We start from the raw sequence: 18,329 nt of genomic DNA, 5'->3' as shown, positions 1-18,329 counted from the left end.
CTGGGTTTCCCAACAGTCACAGGTAAAATGGCATAACCCCCAAGAGGGGGCAGGACTTATTTGGGAGCCTAAGCAAAGAGCTGTGTTAAAATGACTGAAGACCTTGCAAAGGCAAAGGCAGTCTTATTTGCTGGACTCTTTTCAGTATCCTGGAAGGGGTTCATTTGGACTCTGTGACTTGGCCAAACCATTTAAGACCCCCCCACCCCTCCCCAAGTTGGCTGGCAGCCTGCAAGGGGCACCAGGGAGGAGAAAAGGACTATGGTACAGCACCCAGCCACTTGAAGGCACTAAAGAGGTGAGTGCCTCTTTAAGAGATTAAACTCTTTCACCATAGAAGTGACTGCTCCAGGTCCATTTTGAGGTACACTTTGAGGCAGTATGGGGGGAAGCTTGAATTGCCATTGCTGTTGGTGAATCTTTTATTTGGATAGATAATGGAATATTTATTTTCTAGAGCTGTTGACCTGACATATTTCACTAGCATTTAAATTCTCTTTGCAAAATGAATATCACCTGCTGTTGCCTTGAATCATGAAAATCCACAGAATGGTCTTGGAAAGATCATGAGATTGTCTATTGAGGTCTCATGTTGCAAAGTAAGGAGGAGGGAGCATTAAGACATAGTGAACTGGTCATAAACTAGCTGGAATAAAGTCTTAATTTGCTAAAAATTACATTTCCATGACCCAAAGCAATTCAAAAAAATATTTTGTTTTTTTTTCCTGGAGGTTGCAGAAGGGGAAGGAGAAACAATTTAGACAAAGATAGTTCTAAACGTTACACCCATACAAGCAGTACAGTACTGTGTGCACCTGTGTGTGTGCATATGCATTATTCTGTGGTGGCCCTTGCTTGCCGTAAAAATATTTTCATAAGCAAATATACTCTGTCCCAGAATCTGTTGCAATCTATCAGGAAAACAGAGTGTCTAGTCTGACAGTGTAAAGTCTTAGTGGGACACCCAGAAAGGGGGACGATATTTGTTGTTAGGGTTTTTTTTGCAATTTCATACGCTTGTTTTTGTCCAGTTTGATCAATGCTGGTCTTGTTTCTTATGGATCCCTTTGTTTGCTCACTCTTCCAAAGTCACAGCCACCAGTCATTGGCTATGTGGCAGCCAGCCACAATCTAGTAAGGTGAAAAAGTACTAGGACCTGATAAGCAGCACTGGATTTAAAACTGATGCATGTTACTATTGATACAGAAAGTAATCTGCAGAAAACAGGAGGCAGGAGGTGTGATGGTTCTGCTGCCCCAATTAGAAGATAAACTATATGTGAAAAAAATTGACTTTCAGTTTAAATCTCTGTATCATGCTCCACTGTGAATTTATTAACCTTTTCCTCTTCCATGTATGGCCCATGCTATACAACTCACATTCCAGTACAGAGCACCAGTGGATTCAAAGGTAGGTACTCACACACATCAGATGGAGTTTTAATGCACAACAGCACTCTAGTCTGCTACACACCATGTCACCATACACTACAAGTTCCATAGGGCTCTGTCAAACAGCAGTAGGTCAAAGTTCACTACAGAACTTTGGTAGCAAGACCAATATAGCCATTTAGTACACAGCAGGGTAGAGCACTGTACATTTAGACCCTGGCTTGCTGCACAGTGCACACTAAATTGCTGTGTAAACAAGCCTATAGAATAAACCCAGCAGCCTTATGATGAGAACACTGAGGGTCACTTAAATATGCCCTCAATCAGTGAGCTAGGGAAATAGGCTACAGCTCCACTAAGGCAAAATGTTTTCTCTCAGTGCCTTGTGATTCTGGAAATCAATCCCACTCTGTCTGCCAGAGATGACCAATGGTGCCTTTTGGGGATAGCTCAAGGGTTTATTTGTGGTATGTGGTTTCTGTGTTGTTTGCATACCGGAGGGAGGAGGGGCTCTGATTTATTTGTAACTATCGGTTTCAGTTAGCTTTTTTAAAAAAAATGCCCTCTGAGCATTATGAAGACAAACAATTTTAATGTGATGATACAATTTTCTTTTGCACTATTTAGTCTTCTAGAACAAGTTTTGTGCAAGAAAATTCTTATTTCCAGCCGCTTGTGCCTTTCAACTGCTCAAAAACTGCTGTCCTTTTTCTATCTACATAGCTGGAATATAAAATAGGAGACAGTGAAACCTGTGCTACCAATCATCTGCTAACTGGGGTCCCTTGTCCCAATGGCTTGTGAGAGCTCAGTCCCCATACAACTTCCTCCGTATTAACTGTATCGGATTATGATGCCTAGTGGCAGCAAGAGTGTTTTTATGGCTAAGGAATAGGAGTAGGATGTGGGAGATGTGTGGCTGAGTCACAGCACTGACATAGGCTTTCTGCAAGACACAATTACTATTTGCCTGAGTTTCTAAATCTGTGAAATTTGGGATCGTGACCCTGACAGAGAGGTTGTGAGGTTTGAATTATTCCTTTGAGACAGTTCTGTTTGAGTGGAAATATTCGTTATTATGGTTATGGTCAGAAAATGTGAAATAAAGAAAGGAATTTGGTGCTTAATTCTTTAATGTATTTTATTTTACTGAAGAATAAATGTGTTGAGCTAAGGGACTGCAATAAAACAACTGGTGGGTAAAAGCGACCCACAAAATGTATAGTTATAAGCAAGAAGAATACAAGCCTTTTCCTTTGTATCATGTCAGTAAGCCTCAAATCTAACCCAAAGGGAACAGTCACACCTACGGCATAAGAAAAGCAAACAGTTTCCATGAGATATAATTGGCCCTGTGTACCTCTCTTGTATCAATTTATTTGCCTGGTAGGGTATGGTGAATGGGGACTTCTTATCCCTTGGGGGCTCAATGAGCTAAAGCCACTATAGAGTATTTCTTTCATTAGGACTTCTTACTCCAGAAGCTTGAAAAGCAAGCACCTTAATTTAATAGATCAATAAGTTCCCATAAATGTATCTTTAATATGAGCTACCAACAATGTTTTTTGTTTTTAAACAGAGCTAAAGAAAATTGAAATTGATAGCTTCTGCTAAGAGTTCTAAACACACAGCCTATTTGTGGCAGTTGTTAAAACAAAAAAAAAGCTGAAACATTATTTTTTCAGTGTACATTTAGAGCAAAATGTTCAGCCATGTTCTGTTTTTGAAGGCCCAATCAAGCCTGAAACAGTCAATGCATGTTGGCGAAACCTATGGGAAGACTGTGTGAATGATTTTATGGGTTTCCCGACCATTGACAAAGAAGTGAAACTCATTGTTCAGGTGGCCAGGCAAGTGGGTGGTGATGGCTTCATCAACATCCTCAAGGAAGAAAATGAGGAATTAATTGAGGGCCATAGAGAAACATTGACTAACGAAGAGTTAGAGGAACTGATAAAATCGTCTACAGAAGATGAAGATGATGACGAGCAGGAAGAGCCCGCAATTTGGAATCTTCATAAATTTTCTGAAGTGTTCCAAGCAGCGAAACACTTGAATGATTTAATTTCTGAATATGATCCTTCTATGGAACAGCCTCAAAATCACACGTAGTATTACGGATGATTTGAGACCGTACCAAGAAATGTTTGAGGAGCTCAAGAGACAACAGCGAGAGTTGACAATCACCATATTTTTAAAGAAAAAACAACCAGCAGCAACAGAGCCTACACAATCAACTTCTCGAGCTGAACCAGAGCCAACCATTTCGCCTACAACTCACTCTCCGTCACCCAAGCCTGGCCCATCGTCTCCTGGATCGACATCAAGCCCTGACGACTCAATGATAGTGTTGTCAGGGGAAGAGGAAGACTAATCGTTGGAGTGTGTACAGTACAAGACTAGCAAGAATATCCAGGATGACTGGTGACTGTTCAGGTTTACAGTACTGTACTGTTTCCATTTTTTTTCTTTCATTCTTCTGTCTCTTATGTTGTTAAAAATTATAATTATATTTTGCATATGTAGTCTTTATTATATACTGTACTGTACATTGCTGTATACAATACATAGTACTGTACAGGGTTGTATACACAACTGTACTTTTTGGGTGATTAAGAGATTTTCAAGGGTCGTTTTGACTATGCGCGATTTTCACTTTACGCGCTCACTGCGGAACGTAACCCAGCATAAGATGTGACAGAACTGTATCCCAAAGCACAGATATTGTGGAGAAATTTGAATCCAAGATCCTAATTTTGGGGCTCAGTCCAAGCTGTAGAAAATAATATTATCTGAAATAAGGCAAGCTTTTTTTAATTGTACCTCGGTGAAAAAGAGTCAAGTCAGAAGGGAATTCTGTGCACTTTACCTGATTTGAAGTGTCTCTGCGATTATTTTCCTGCTTCTGCCTCTCTATAAAAAAAAGTAGCTATCATAGGATCGTAGGACCGGAAGGGACCTCGATCATCTAGTCCAGTCCCCTGCACCCATGGCATGACTAAGTATTAACATAGCAACTGACTCATCACCCTTTGTTACTTAAGGAAGCATTCACAACCACACTGAGGCACAATCTGCAACATTAAGGGTTTACCTATATAGCGACTTATTGCGTGGCAGACTAGCACACTACATTGACAACTGGTTTGCCAATCACTAAGGCTTACTCTAAAAAGAACATAAGAATGGCCATACTGGGTCAGACCAAAGGTCCATCCATCCCAATATCCTGTCTGCCAATGCCAGGTGCCCCAGAGGGAGTGAACCTGCCATCCATCTCCACCCTCTGACAAACAGAGGCTAGGGACACCATTCCTTACCCATCCTGGCTAATAGTCATTAATGGACTTAACCTTCATGAATTTATCTAGTTCTCTTTTTAAACCCTGTTATAGTCCTAGCCTTCACAACCTCCTCAGGCAAGGAGTTCCACAGGTTGACTGTGTGCTGTGTGAGGAAGAACTTCCTTTTATTTGTTTTAAACCTACTGCCCATTAATTTGGTGGCTCCTAGTTCTTATATTATGGAAACAAGTAAATAACTTTTCCTTATTCACTTTCTCCACATCACTCATGATTTTATATACCTCTATCATACCCCCCCCTTAGTCTCCTCTTTTCCAAGCTGAAAAGTCCTAGCATCTTTAATCTCTCATCATATGGGACCCGTTCCAAACCCCTAATCATTTTAGTTGCCCTTCTTTGAACCTGAACCTGTTCTAATGCCAGTATATCTCTTTTGAGATGAAGAGACCACATCTGTATGCAGTATTCAAGATGTGGGCATACCATGGATTTAGATAAGGGCAATAAAATATTCTCTATCCCTTTTTTCATGATTCCTAACATCCTGTTTGCTTTTTTGACTGCCACTGCACACTGCATGGATGTCTTCAGAGAACTATCCATGATTATTCCAAGATCTCCTTCCTGATTAGTTGTAGCTAAATTAGCCCCATCATATTGTATGTATAGTTGGGGTTATTTTTTCCAGTTTACTTTACTTTACATTACTTTACATTTATCCACATTAAATTTCATTTGCCATTTTCTTGCCCAATCACTTAATTTTGTGAGATCTTTTTGAAGTTCTTCACAGTCTGCTTTGGTCTTAACAATCTTGAGCAGTTTAGTATCGTCTGCAAACTTTGCCATCTGACTGTTTACCCCTTTCTCCAGATCATTTATGAGTAAGTTGAATAGGATTGGTCCTAGGACTGACTTTTGGGGAAAACCACTAATTACCCCTCTCCATTTTGAAAATTTACCATTTATTCCTACCCTTTGTTCCCTGTCTTTTAACCAGATCTCAATCCATGAAAGGATCTTCCCTCTTATCCCATGACAACTTAATTTACGTAAGAGCCTTTGGTGAGGGACCTTGTCAAAGGCTTTCTGGAAATCGAAGTACACTATGTCCACTGGATCCCTCCTTGTCCACATGTTTGACCCCTTCAAAGAACTCTAATAGATTAGTAAAACACGATTTATCAATTAATTCCAAAACCTCCTCTAATGATACTTCAATCTATGACAATTCCTCAGATTTGTTACTAACAAAGGATGGCTCAAGTTTGGGAATCTTCCTAACATCCTAAGCCGTGAAGACTGAAGCAAATGACTTTATCATCTTTAAGTGCTCCTTTTTTATCTCGATCATCCAGGGGCCCCACTGGTTGTTTAACAGGCTTCCTGCTTCTGATGTATTAAAAAAAAAAAAACATTTTGTTATTACCTTTTGAGTTTTTGGCTAGCTGGTCTTCAAACTCCTTTTTGGCTTTTCTTATTACATTTTTACACTTAATTAGGCAGTGTTTATGCTCCTTTCTATTTACCTCACTAGGATTCTACTTCCACTTTTTAAAAGATACCTTTTTATCTCTCACTGCTTCTTTTACATGGTTGTTAAGCCACGGTGGCTCTTTTTTTAGTTCTTTTACTGTGTTTTTTAATTTGGGGTATACATTTAAGTTGGACCTCTATTATGGTGTCTTTGAAAAGTGTCCATGCAGCTTGCAGGGATTTCATTCTAGTCATTGTACCTTTTAATTTCTGATTAACTAACCTCCTAATTTTTGCATAGTTCCCCTTTCTGAAATTAAATGCCACAGTGTTGGGCTGTTGAGGTGTTCTTCCCACCACAGGGATGTTAAATGTTATTATATTATGGTCACTATTTCCAAGCGGTCCTGTTATAGTTACCTCTTGGACCAGATCCTGCACTCCACTCAGGACTAAATTGAGAATTGCCTCTCCCTTTGTGGGTTCCTTGCAGGAACTCAAGCAAGTAACCCTGCTTAGTTCAATGGGACTAATGGAGCTACCTGCCAAGTGCTATTCAGCATGAGTAGGGAGTGCAGAATCTGACCATTTATGGGGACTTGTCTCCTTTGCTTGGAGCTTAAGGGGCCAACTCTCACAGTATGCTGCTTTCTTCTAGTTTTAAAGGGACCCTATTGGGGACTTTAACAAATTAATAATAATTTAAATCAGCTGTGATTGGCTCCTACATTTTAGGGAAAATTTTACATGAAAATGAATATTTAAAGTAATACAAGTAATGGATCCATGCCATAAGATGGCACAACTAAATATTCAGTTGTGCATTTGCTTGTGTCTGGCTTATGTGAGGGATGAGTTTTGTCCCCTTTGTGTTTTGTCTTTTCCTCATCCTTTTTGTTAAAAGTAACTGAAAAGGATAAATTGTTAAGCTTGGAGAGAATGGAGCTAGGTTTCATAGATTTTTAAGGACTGAAAGAACCACTGTGATCATCAAGTCTGACTTCCTCCTGCATCACATGGGGCATAGGACTTCCTGTATTAATACCTGCCTCAAGTCTATTCTTGAATGAGAGCATATCTTTTAGAAAGAAAACACGCAATATTGATTTAAAAAATTTCAGTGACAGAGAATCTACAACAACCCATGGTAAGTTGTCCCAGTATTCAATTAGCTCACTGTTAAAATTTTGCATCTTTCTAGTCAGAATTTGTCAAACTTCAAATTTTAGCCATTGACTCTTGTTATATCTATGTGTGCTAGATTGAATAGCCCTCTAAAATCAAATTTCTGTTTCCTGTGTAAGTACTTACAGATTGTGATCAAGTCACCCCTTAACCTTCTCCTTGATCAGATGAATAGATTGAGCTCCTTGAGTCTTTCACTATAAAGATGTTTTCACAACCTTTAATCATTCCTCTGGGTCTTCTCTGAATGATGAGAGTGGCTGTTATAGTGAAAGAGTAACACTTGCAAAAGCATGTCCATGATTTAGAAGCCTAAATCCAAAATTTTACACAATCTATTTGAGAATCACTGGCATACACAAACTTTTGTACTGGTGTCCCCTTTCACATAGCAAGTCTCTGGGTGTGACTACCCGTTATCAATTAAAAACACTTTATAACACCATTATAAATACTGGAGGCAAAGTGGGGTTTGGGGAAGAACAGCTGACAGCTTGCGACCCCTCACATAATAACCTCACAACCCCCTGAGGGGTCCTGACTGCCAATTTGAGAACCGTTGGTGCATACTGTTTAGATTGTCTGTCCCTTTTAGAGCCTGGCCCTTTGTGACCATCGTGTGTGCCTACTTGTGGCTCTATGATAGACCAGGCAATACTTTCTGGGCAGCCATGAACTAAGCAAGAAGTTTCTCCTTCCTTGTTTTTCCTGAGTAAGCATGTTCCTTTTGCTATCTATGCCCTGGATCTGCTGTGTCTCTTTCCCTGCCTTGAAGATGAGGTGGATGTCCCTATGAAGCAGAAATGACTAGTAATCTAGTAATATTACCTGATATTAAACTGGGTCCATGTGTGGGATAGAATACAAAGTTGAGTTATCGGACATAACTGTCTCTGAGATTTCTGTGTTTCACGTTTTTGCTTTATGACAACACTAAAAACCCACCTCACAATACCACTGCTCTTATTTTTATTTATTTTAAAATGTAACCTATATTTTCTTAACAATCTGCTGCAGTCTTTTATACGATGCAAACTGTTTGGCTGAAGCACAGTAACATTTTCTTATACGTTACCTAAAATTAAAGCAAACATCTGTGTTTTAATAGGAACCTATATCACAGACCATAATTGGCATCGTGCCCCAACCCTGACTAATACCTGATCCCGCTCTTGCACCTGGACAATTGTACAATGTTTTACATAAGAAAATTCCTTCCTGATCCCTAATTATGATCATTTTACACCCTGAAGCATGAGACTTGATTGCCTCTTGTTATAGTCTTTGCTTAAATATCCACAAATATTATTATATGATCCAGTTCCTTTTAAAATCTACCCTTGATGACTTCCTGTTGCAGTGAATGACAAAGATTGATTCTATGTTGCACAAAAAACCTCTTTGTCTAAGTGTACTGCCCTTTAATTTAGTCCATTTAGATGACTTGATGACTTGACTTCCACTCCCATTGACGTTAATGACAAAACACAAGTTGACCTCAGAAATACAAGGCAGGATCTGATATTTTGAAACAGAAGAACAGATTTATCATTGGTGTAAGCCTGTTGGAAATAACAGAGTTACACTTGGGATAAATTTGGTTGGTTTGGTGGAAGATTACTCAACACAGATGGTAACTGGGGGATGTATTTTCATTAAACCTTCCACAATCCTAAGTATTATAATAAAATATAGTTTTAAATATCTTATTAATAAATATTTGAAAGTTGAGTGATTAAAAGAGCCACAAGTGACTTCTGGAAAACTTGGTAAAACATTGTTTAGAAACAATTCAATTTCTATATTATTGTCTGTATACAACCCCCCTGGAAGTTTCTTATGGCTATGGCATTCTTCTTAATTTCTTTGTCTAGCAACACTAAATAAACGTTTAGACAGCTGCCACATTTGACCCTTGAGGTGGCTGCATTTCAGTGGTGGGTGAAATTATTCCTATACATATATTTTCAATCAGTATGGTTTATAAAATGTTTTGGAATGATAGGGAACTAAACGTGTCTTGGATTCTTCTCACTATCTCTGTTATGTACCTCTTTTCAATCTGAGTTATTAAACCTATTAGTAACTTTGAAGACACATCTATAATCAACAAACAGAATTAATTTGTAACACTTGCTATTTTAACTTATCTGTATTACAGGAGCAGTTTCTTCCAGAAGCAGCTGTTCTTAAGGTGGCTTCTCTCTCTCTCTCTCCCTCAACCTCATAGGTCAACCTCTGACCGAGGGGACATGGGAGATTGACAGGAAACTAACTCCACTGTCATCTTAAAGGTACAATGTTCATCTTCATAATACTTATGGTTCCTAGCACTCAGTCTTCAAGTTCACATTGTTTTGTTTTTTTTTTAAGTTAGACAAGGCTCAGTTTTCATCTAGACCCCATCACAGTGTAGTGCTGCAGCAAAGTGGCAGAAATTGCACATGGAATTAAAAACATATAGCTCATCCTTTCAGGACAGCTGTTCTACTGTTCCAGTGGGAAATCTCAGAGGTATTCAGTTTTATGGACCATATAGCCTTTTAGGTATTGTAGTCAAAAGAGATCTTAAAGTATACTGGAAGGTTACTAAAGAAAAAGAGAATGTGCAGTGAGGATAAAGTGTTGAAATCATAACCTATCTGAACATGCACAAAAAATGTATATGGAAGGCTAGGTCAAAGTGGCCCAAAGCTACATCTTATCTGTTTTTTTAAACCGTGTGACCTCTTGATAACCACCTTTCTCTTGGCTTGTGGTATGATACTGTATATTTATATAGGGGATCATTAACAGTGCAACTGCAATGTAATTGAATGCAGGATTCAATAACAACACTGAAGTTAAAATACCATATAAATATAAAATTCCATCTCAATCTTGCTCAACCTAATTGAGGGCTTCCCCCCTCTTCTTTTTCAAAGCAGTCTAATATTTCACTTAGTGTGGAGGGAGGGAGAAAGGGGTTTCTGGGCAGGTTTATTTTGATAAAATTCCTGTCCATTTGGAAGAGGATAGCCTTACATGTAGCTCTATCTCTGTGATAAAGGAGGGCTCAAACAAAAAATGGCCAATCCCAATGATAACCAGCATTCCAGACTCCAATCTAAAGGGAAGGAGCAGATTTTGTTTTTGGTTTGCTTTTTTATTTAATTTTACAAGGGAGCATGGTTAGGACAGTGAGGGCCAATTAGCTAACTGATCTAAAGGAGATTTGAGCCCCTCATTTAAAAAAAAAAATCACATCGGCAATGGCACAAGTTTCAAGTTATGATCATCCCAATTAGTGTTTGTCAAGGCCAGGGGAAATTTAGGCCTTTTTAACTGCCAGCCTATGTGTTTGAGAAATATAAGCAACAGGGAGATTAGAGGAACATGGCATATTTGAGTCTGGGTTGTTCCTACTTTTTATTTCATATAGTCTTTCCGATTTAGGGATGCAGTTTGTCTAGTGGTTAGAACAGCAAACATTCTTGCCTTCCCTTCCCAACTCTGCCACTGACTTGTGTGACCTTGGGCAAGTCACCTAACCTTTCCATGGCTCAATTTTATTTATCTAAAAAATGAGAATAAAAACTTCCCTGGCTCCCAAGCTGTTGTGTGGCTTACCTAATTAATGCTTCTTGAGTGCACTGAGATCTGTGGATGAAAGACCACATGTAAGTGTTATGTATTATTACGATGGTTATCAAACTTCCATCTGGGTAAAACTGAAGGGTACCCACACCATTGTGGTGTGAAATAGTTGGCAAGATGGCTGGAAATGCTCTGCCTGGATAAGAGAAAGGAAGGTCAGTTGTCTGTATTGAGAAGGAAAGCTGGCCATATAAAGTGAAAATGGTAGTTAAATAGTGGGCTTGTTTTAGAAATCCCAGGAGGGTTGTAAGTTCCTTGGTGACTGGATGTGAGGGATATAAGAATACTTTCACAACTAGACCCCCAGTGGAAATCCAGCCCAGAATGTTAGTGACTCAGGATTTTTTAGTTCTGGTGGTGGTGTTTTTTCATGGAGGAGAGAGGCTCAGTCCTGCAAGACACTGAGCTCAGTCAACCTCCACTGAAGCCAACAGGAGTTGAAGGTCCTCAATACATCATAGGAGGTGTGAGGTAGTGGTCACAGTCCAGTCTCTATTGAACAGCTTTTCACTTCACAGAAATACCATTAGAACTAGCAGTTCCCAGCAGAGAGGCAAATGGCTGAATGGATCATAAAGACTCAACTCCCCTCTCCTCTGTAGAGTTTGTCCCTAAGTTTCAGGGTTGAGGTATATTGGAAGAACAGTGAAGGAAGTGTGTGCTGCTGCTATCTGAACTGACCCTGTTCTGAGGATAAAAAACTTTGCTCCTTAGTGCTGTCACTCGAACAAACTTTCATGAGCGCTAAATTAATCTCACTTTTTTTCCCTTTTAAAGTATGCCAGTTCTTCCAGGTGTCCTAATAATAATTTTATATGGACAGTAAAGCAATGCACTTTCTTTGTGCCATATCATTAAAGATTGAACCAAACTGGGTTTCTTATTTTGAACAAATCGCATTATCCAAATGAAACAGTCAGCAAAATAAACTCTATGTACCAGCAGATGGACTGTAACATTAGCCTGAAAGGTTTTCTTTGCACCTTTTCTGTACTTTAAATCCAGTAACACTCCGCAATGAAAGACTCAGCCATAATTTCACAGAAGTATGAAAAATTACTTTCCCTTGTATAAGAGCTTACTTTTACTCTCTTTGGCAGCTTCGCTTTGGTTGGACCCCTATGGCTACAACTTTCACTTTCAGCTTTTGTTCACTAATGTTGAACTGAAATTGTTTCTGTCAGCTTATCAAGAAGCAGTTGTTTTTCTTTATGCTTTTAAAAAAAAAATGCCTCTGCAGTACTATTTTATTCTGCACCATTTTCTAAAGTCATGTTTCAGTATAAGCATTTAAGTGGGCATTTAAAAACAACCTGAAAGTGATAGTAATTATTATGGACCAAATTCTGTTCCCCTTACTTGTGCTGAATGGCACTTTATTCTACAAGGAGTGTAGTGAGCAGTGAGCTAAAATTCCAGGGTCTTCAATGGGACTACTTGTGAAGTCAGATGCTACTTATTGTAAATAACAAGAACAGACTCTGGCCAAATATACTTATTGTTTTTTTTCATATTCTTCTATAGCAGTGCATGGTGCTATATAGGTGAAAGTAAAGATGCCATCCAACCATAATAAGTGAATAGCTTTAGTTTGAAGTGGTTGAGGGCATCCTAAACATAAAGACTTAATGAACTTGACTCTCAAGTCCTTAGATCCAAGTTCAAATATTCTTTAAGGACAGGGATACTGACATCATCCTTGTACACATTCATGCACTCTGGAATGCCACCACATAAGACAGAGTACAGTATGTTTAAGTGCTAACAAGAGGTGTAGGTCTAGACTAGGAGGATACGATGGAATGAGAAAGGGTATTGCAGGTTGGTAGGCATGGTCTTTCTTAGTTTTAGAGGAATACAAGAATTGTCTAATGGAGTGCCATTTCAATTATACTCTTCCACTCTGAGAGCAGGGCTCCCCCATCATTTCCATGTGGGTCCTACCATTTGCCTCCTTTCCATCTTCCTATTTAGAAAAGAAAAATTTCACTTGAAGACACTCCTCCCAGACTCATAGTTTAGGATACCAAGTGGAGTGGGTGGGCAAAGGTGTGTCAGGTGGGACCACGTTATTTAAACATCCCTAAGACCAACTCTAGATGGATCTCAAGCCTGGAATAGCCGAAGGGTTGCAGGTCACAGCTGTACTACCAGAACTGTAAAAACAAGCTGATGCTGTACACAGTCGATAACTGTGTAATGGGCATAGCTGCTCTATACTAAAGTAGTGCTAAGATTAATCCATTGTCATCTGTCTTTGTTTTTCTCACCTTTTTGATTAGACATTACAAGTGCATCATGGGAAACAAGATCACAAAGAATTTTGGCACTAAATTTTGAGGTCACTCTATAAAAAAACTACATATAGAATGATTATTAATAGTCAGTGAAACTCAGATGTTCCTCTTTGCACAAGCTGGCACAAATATTTTGTCTAGCTGTGATCTAGATGAGTTCAACACCCATCAAGCTTTTATTTGAGATAGAAGTATGAATAAAGCTAATGCCTCAGAGCAAAACTCAGTCAAAATTCACATGGGAACAGCCATACCAGATCAGATCAGTGGTCCAGCTAGTTTAGTATCCTGTCTCCAACAGGGACTATGAATTCGTTATGTTTTTAATGAAAAACCATAGGTCAGATCAGGTTCACTATAATCTTTGTAGTTAATTAATTATCATGGAGAGCAGAGCTAAACGGATACAAACTTTCTTTAAAAGATGCAATTCCAGATATACACTAGTCCTATGCAGTTTGCATTGTGGTTTCCCTAACATGATTATTAGTACTAAGTAAAAATTACTTTAAAAAGTGGATTACAGATCATCCACTGTATCCCTTTATGAACAAGCAGTGAGATAAAATTTTGGTAATCAGGACAAGTGTGATACTGTCCTGGTGCCAGTAGTCCAGCCTGGTTCTGTAACACACACCTGTAGCATGACTTTAAAAATCTGTCATATTGGATACTAACTTTGCTTCTAAAAGCAAGACTGTGGGTATGCCTTTAGTGCTGGTGGCTACCCTGAGGGCAGTGTTTGTTGTCTGCATGATGTACATGATGGAAACATGTGATTCCTGATTTCACTATGTGCTCTGGTTCTCTATCAGAAGATGAAAGAATGTGTAACAAGTCCACCCTTTCTTAACTGGTGGGACTGTGTAGAAACTACTTTCTCATTCAAGGATATAGGCAATTAGACAAATCAATTGGTATCAGCTCTAAAGAGAGTTGATGACTGAGTCATGATTCTATATGTGTTATCTTCAAAGTGAGTGAACATACAGAGCATTTCACCCAGTTGTGCCCTTTTGAATATATTATAACATACTGACTAAAGGGGTTGTGTACCACACTGCCTTGCTGCCCACCTGTCTGTCTAAGGTTCTATACTGATAATGCCTAGGAGTGATTCTCTCTCAGCTCAACTGGTGTCAAGTCTGTGTTGCTAGAACAGAAGTTTTTGTTCTGTGGTATTTTCCACTGTGAAGTTCTAAATGAGTAATTGTGTGCAATAGAGCTGGTAAGAAAATGCCTACAGACTTTAGAAAGAAAACTGTGATGAAAAATGAAAACAAATTATTGAAAATTGTTTGAAAAAATGTTTTCCATTTTCTGAACAGCTCTACAAATGATTGGAACTTTTTTATTGAAGCGAAATTTCACTGAAAAAGGAAAACAAATTGGACGGCATTTCCCAACTTTTGAGTGCTTGACTTTGCAACCTAAATACACTCACAGAACTATGTTACAAGTATAACATCTCACTCTATATTTATATTTATATACATAGAGTTAAATTGATACAGTATACTTTGTACTATATATATTTCTGTTTTATTGACTGAGTGTAAACTTCTCAATGCACAGATTGTGCCAAAGTGGATTGGTACCACTCTTTCTCAGGGAACTGCTTCAGAAACAGCTGTCTAGTCCCTTTCAGTAGCAACCATTAACCTCTCAATGTGTGTGTACACACACACACACACACACACACACACACACACACACACACACACACAAATATATATGAGAGAGAGCTATTATGCTATCAGTGGGTGTTTCTACACTGCACATCTGTTTCTTATTTAATATTTTACTTCTACTTTATATACTAAGCCCCAGTCCCCACCTGAATCAGATACCTATGTGCAGAATTATCACCGGGAAATGATAGAAAGGTAACTGTTCTCATTCTATATTACTATTGCTCAATTTAATTTTTAGAGGCACTCTTAGGTATCTTTATAATTATTATTCGTTTCTATTCATGCCTATAGTGTGAAATTCACACATGACTCTAGATTTCAGATACTTCAAAGTTTGGAGAAAACCAAGTGTAGGGTTTTGGTTTACTCATTGAAAAGATAGGGTCTGTTTGCAAATTCTGATCTCTATCGAGGTCTGGATGTTATTTGAAACCAGCTTTTTGGTAAGAGTCCATATATTCTTTCTCTCTTAAAAAGTTCAGGTACCAGAAGCTTGCTAGTATGTTAGAATATGTAATTGAGAAAACAAAAGGAATACTTTCAAAGTTGGGACTTAATAGTGTTTAGTACATTACCAGAGATCTGTCCAGAAGTAAACAAAAAACCTACATGGTATAGGTCAATACATTCGGCTGGCAGATGGCCATTTTTATGGTTGATTTCCAGTTAGCTACATTATATTGAGGTTGCAGTGAAATGTTAAACTCTTATTGGTTTTCTATTTTTTACATGGTAATTGGACCTTCACTGAAAATTTTATTGTTTTTACATTCAATTCCTACAAGCATTAGCTCAGGAAGTGATAAAGCTGACACAATCACCTGATAGCCTTCCAGTGACTAATGCCACTGGTTTCCTGTTTGGCTATAAACAATAGACTAGGAAATAAGCCTCGTGACCAGAAAATCTAATTATTTTTATAGCTTTTCCTCAAAGCTGACTGGCCTAAAACAATAGGTTCAATAAAACACTTGTAAGCTCACAAATGCAATAGCCCTAATGAGTGATGGGAAAGCATATAAAAGTCAGGAGGAACACCCAAAAGGCAGATGCCTAACCACATCTTACCTGAACCTACTAGACCAGACCCAGGTCTCCGTAAGTATGTCTCCACTGCATCAGGGAAACAGTCTCCCAGCCTAGGTCTGCAGACTCATGGTAGCAGGGCTTGCACTACTGTGCTGAAAACAGCTGTGTAGACCTTACAGCTCAGGCTGAAGTTCAAGTTCTGAATTCTTCTCCTCTCCCCAAGGATTCAGAACCCAAGTTCCAGACTGAGCATCTATAACAGGAATCAGCAACCTTTGGCACGCGGCCCATCAGGGAAAGCCACTGGCAGGCCGGGACGGTTTGTTTACCTGCAGTATCCGCAGGTTCGGCCGATCGCAGCTCCCACTGGCCGCGGTTCACCATTCTAGTCCAATGGGGACTGCAGGAAGCGATGCAGGCCGAGGGATGTGCTGGCCACCACTTCCCACAGCTCCCATTAGCCTGGAACAGCGAACCGCAGCCAGTGGGAGCTGCAATCAGCCGAACCTGCGGACACTGCGGATAAGCAAACCCTCCCAGCCCACCAGCAGATTTCCCTGATGGGCCGCATGCCAAAGGTTGCCAATCCCTGATCTATAATGTGCAACAGGGAAAAATCAGGGGCCGTTTAAAAAAACTTATACTCATTATGTTTACAAAACTGGACTGGAAGTCTTGAGAAAACAAGCAGGCTTTGTATTGTTTGTTGTTAGAGATGTCTAATGCTTCCTCCTACAATCTACCTGGGATGAAATCCTGCCCTATTGAAGTCAATGGAAAAAAGAGGTGGGCCCCACACATATGCTGGAACACTTGTGCAACAAATCTTTACCAATGGTTGAACAGGAAAAGGAAATCTATGCCTTTTGCAGTGCCAATGATTTGGAGAGAGCCAACAGATCATACCAGCAATTGGAACAGGAGTACTTGTGGCACCTTAGAGACTAACAAATTTATTGTTAGTCTCTAAGGTACCACAAGTACTCCTGTTCTTTTTGCGGATACAGACTAACACGGCTGTTACTCTGAAACATACCAGCAATTGTTACTTCTGCATGGTGCCTCCAGTTGGGAAAGGTGTGTCAAAGAAGAAAAAGTGGACTGTGCATTATCCAAATATTCCATCAGCTGTACACCCAGTAGCCCACGGAGAAGGACTGCCGGTTCCTGATGCACCAGAATCATCCTCACTTGAATCAGATGAGGAAGAGGTCCTGAACCATCAATGTCACAGGACCCACATTTTCTCCCATCCTCCTCCTCTGAACCACGCCTCATAACACAAGGTGAACTGAATGACCTTGCCAGGGATTTGGAACTACCCAAGAGTAAGGCAGAGCTGTTGGGCTCCAAACTACAGCAGTGGAATCTCCTGGCAGGTGATGTTAGGGTTTCCATGTTCTGTGACCGTCAAAAGGATCTTGTCCCATTCTTCTTCATGGAAGGTGATCTTGTAGCCTGCAACAACATCGATGGTGTGATGGTAGCCCTCAACATCGTTCACAATCCAGATGAGTGGAGACTGTTCATTGATTCATCGAAGACGAGTCTTAAAGCTGTTTTACTGCATAATGGCAATGTTTTGCCATCAATTCCAGTTGGTCATGCAGTCCCTATGAAGGAAACCTATGACAACATGAAACAACTTTTGAGGTGCATAAACTATGACCAACATCAGTGGCAGCTTTGTGGCGATTTGAAGGTTGTTGCTCTCTTGCTTGGTCTGCAGACTGGATACACAAAGTACTGCTGTTTTCTCTGCGAATGGGATAGTCGTGCAAGAGATTCCCACTACATCAAGAAAGATTGGCCACTCCGACAGTCATTGGAGCCTGGGAGGAAAAGTGTTCAGCATCCACCACTTGTTGAATGAAGGAAGATTTTGTTACCACCCTTACACATCAAGCTGGGTCTGATGAAGAACTTTGTCAAGGCCATTGACAAAACACAAGCAGCTTTCAAGTACCTCCATGGAAAATTTCCAAGGTTAAGTGAAGCTAAGATAAAGGAAGGTGTCTTTGTTGGTCCTCAGATTTGTGAACTTCTTCGACATGATGCATTTGACCATGCACTGCGTGGCAAGGAAAAGACGGCATGGAAAGCCTTCCAGTTAGTGGCAATAAATTTTCTCGGAAACAACAAGGCAGACAACTACAGGTTGTTGGTGGAAAACCTCCTCAAGGCATACAAAAGCCTTGGTTGCAACATGTCACTAAAGATACATTTTTTGCACTCATATCTAGATTTTTTTCCACCGAACTGCGGAGCAGTGAGCGACGAGCACGACGAGGGATTTCACCAGGACATTGCAACAA

This window comes from Trachemys scripta, chromosome 4 (assembly GCF_013100865.1).
Source record: "Trachemys scripta elegans isolate TJP31775 chromosome 4, CAS_Tse_1.0, whole genome shotgun sequence".
NCBI lineage: Eukaryota > Metazoa > Chordata > Testudines > Emydidae > Trachemys > Trachemys scripta.
Note: the sequence above shows the minus strand (reverse complement) of the source record.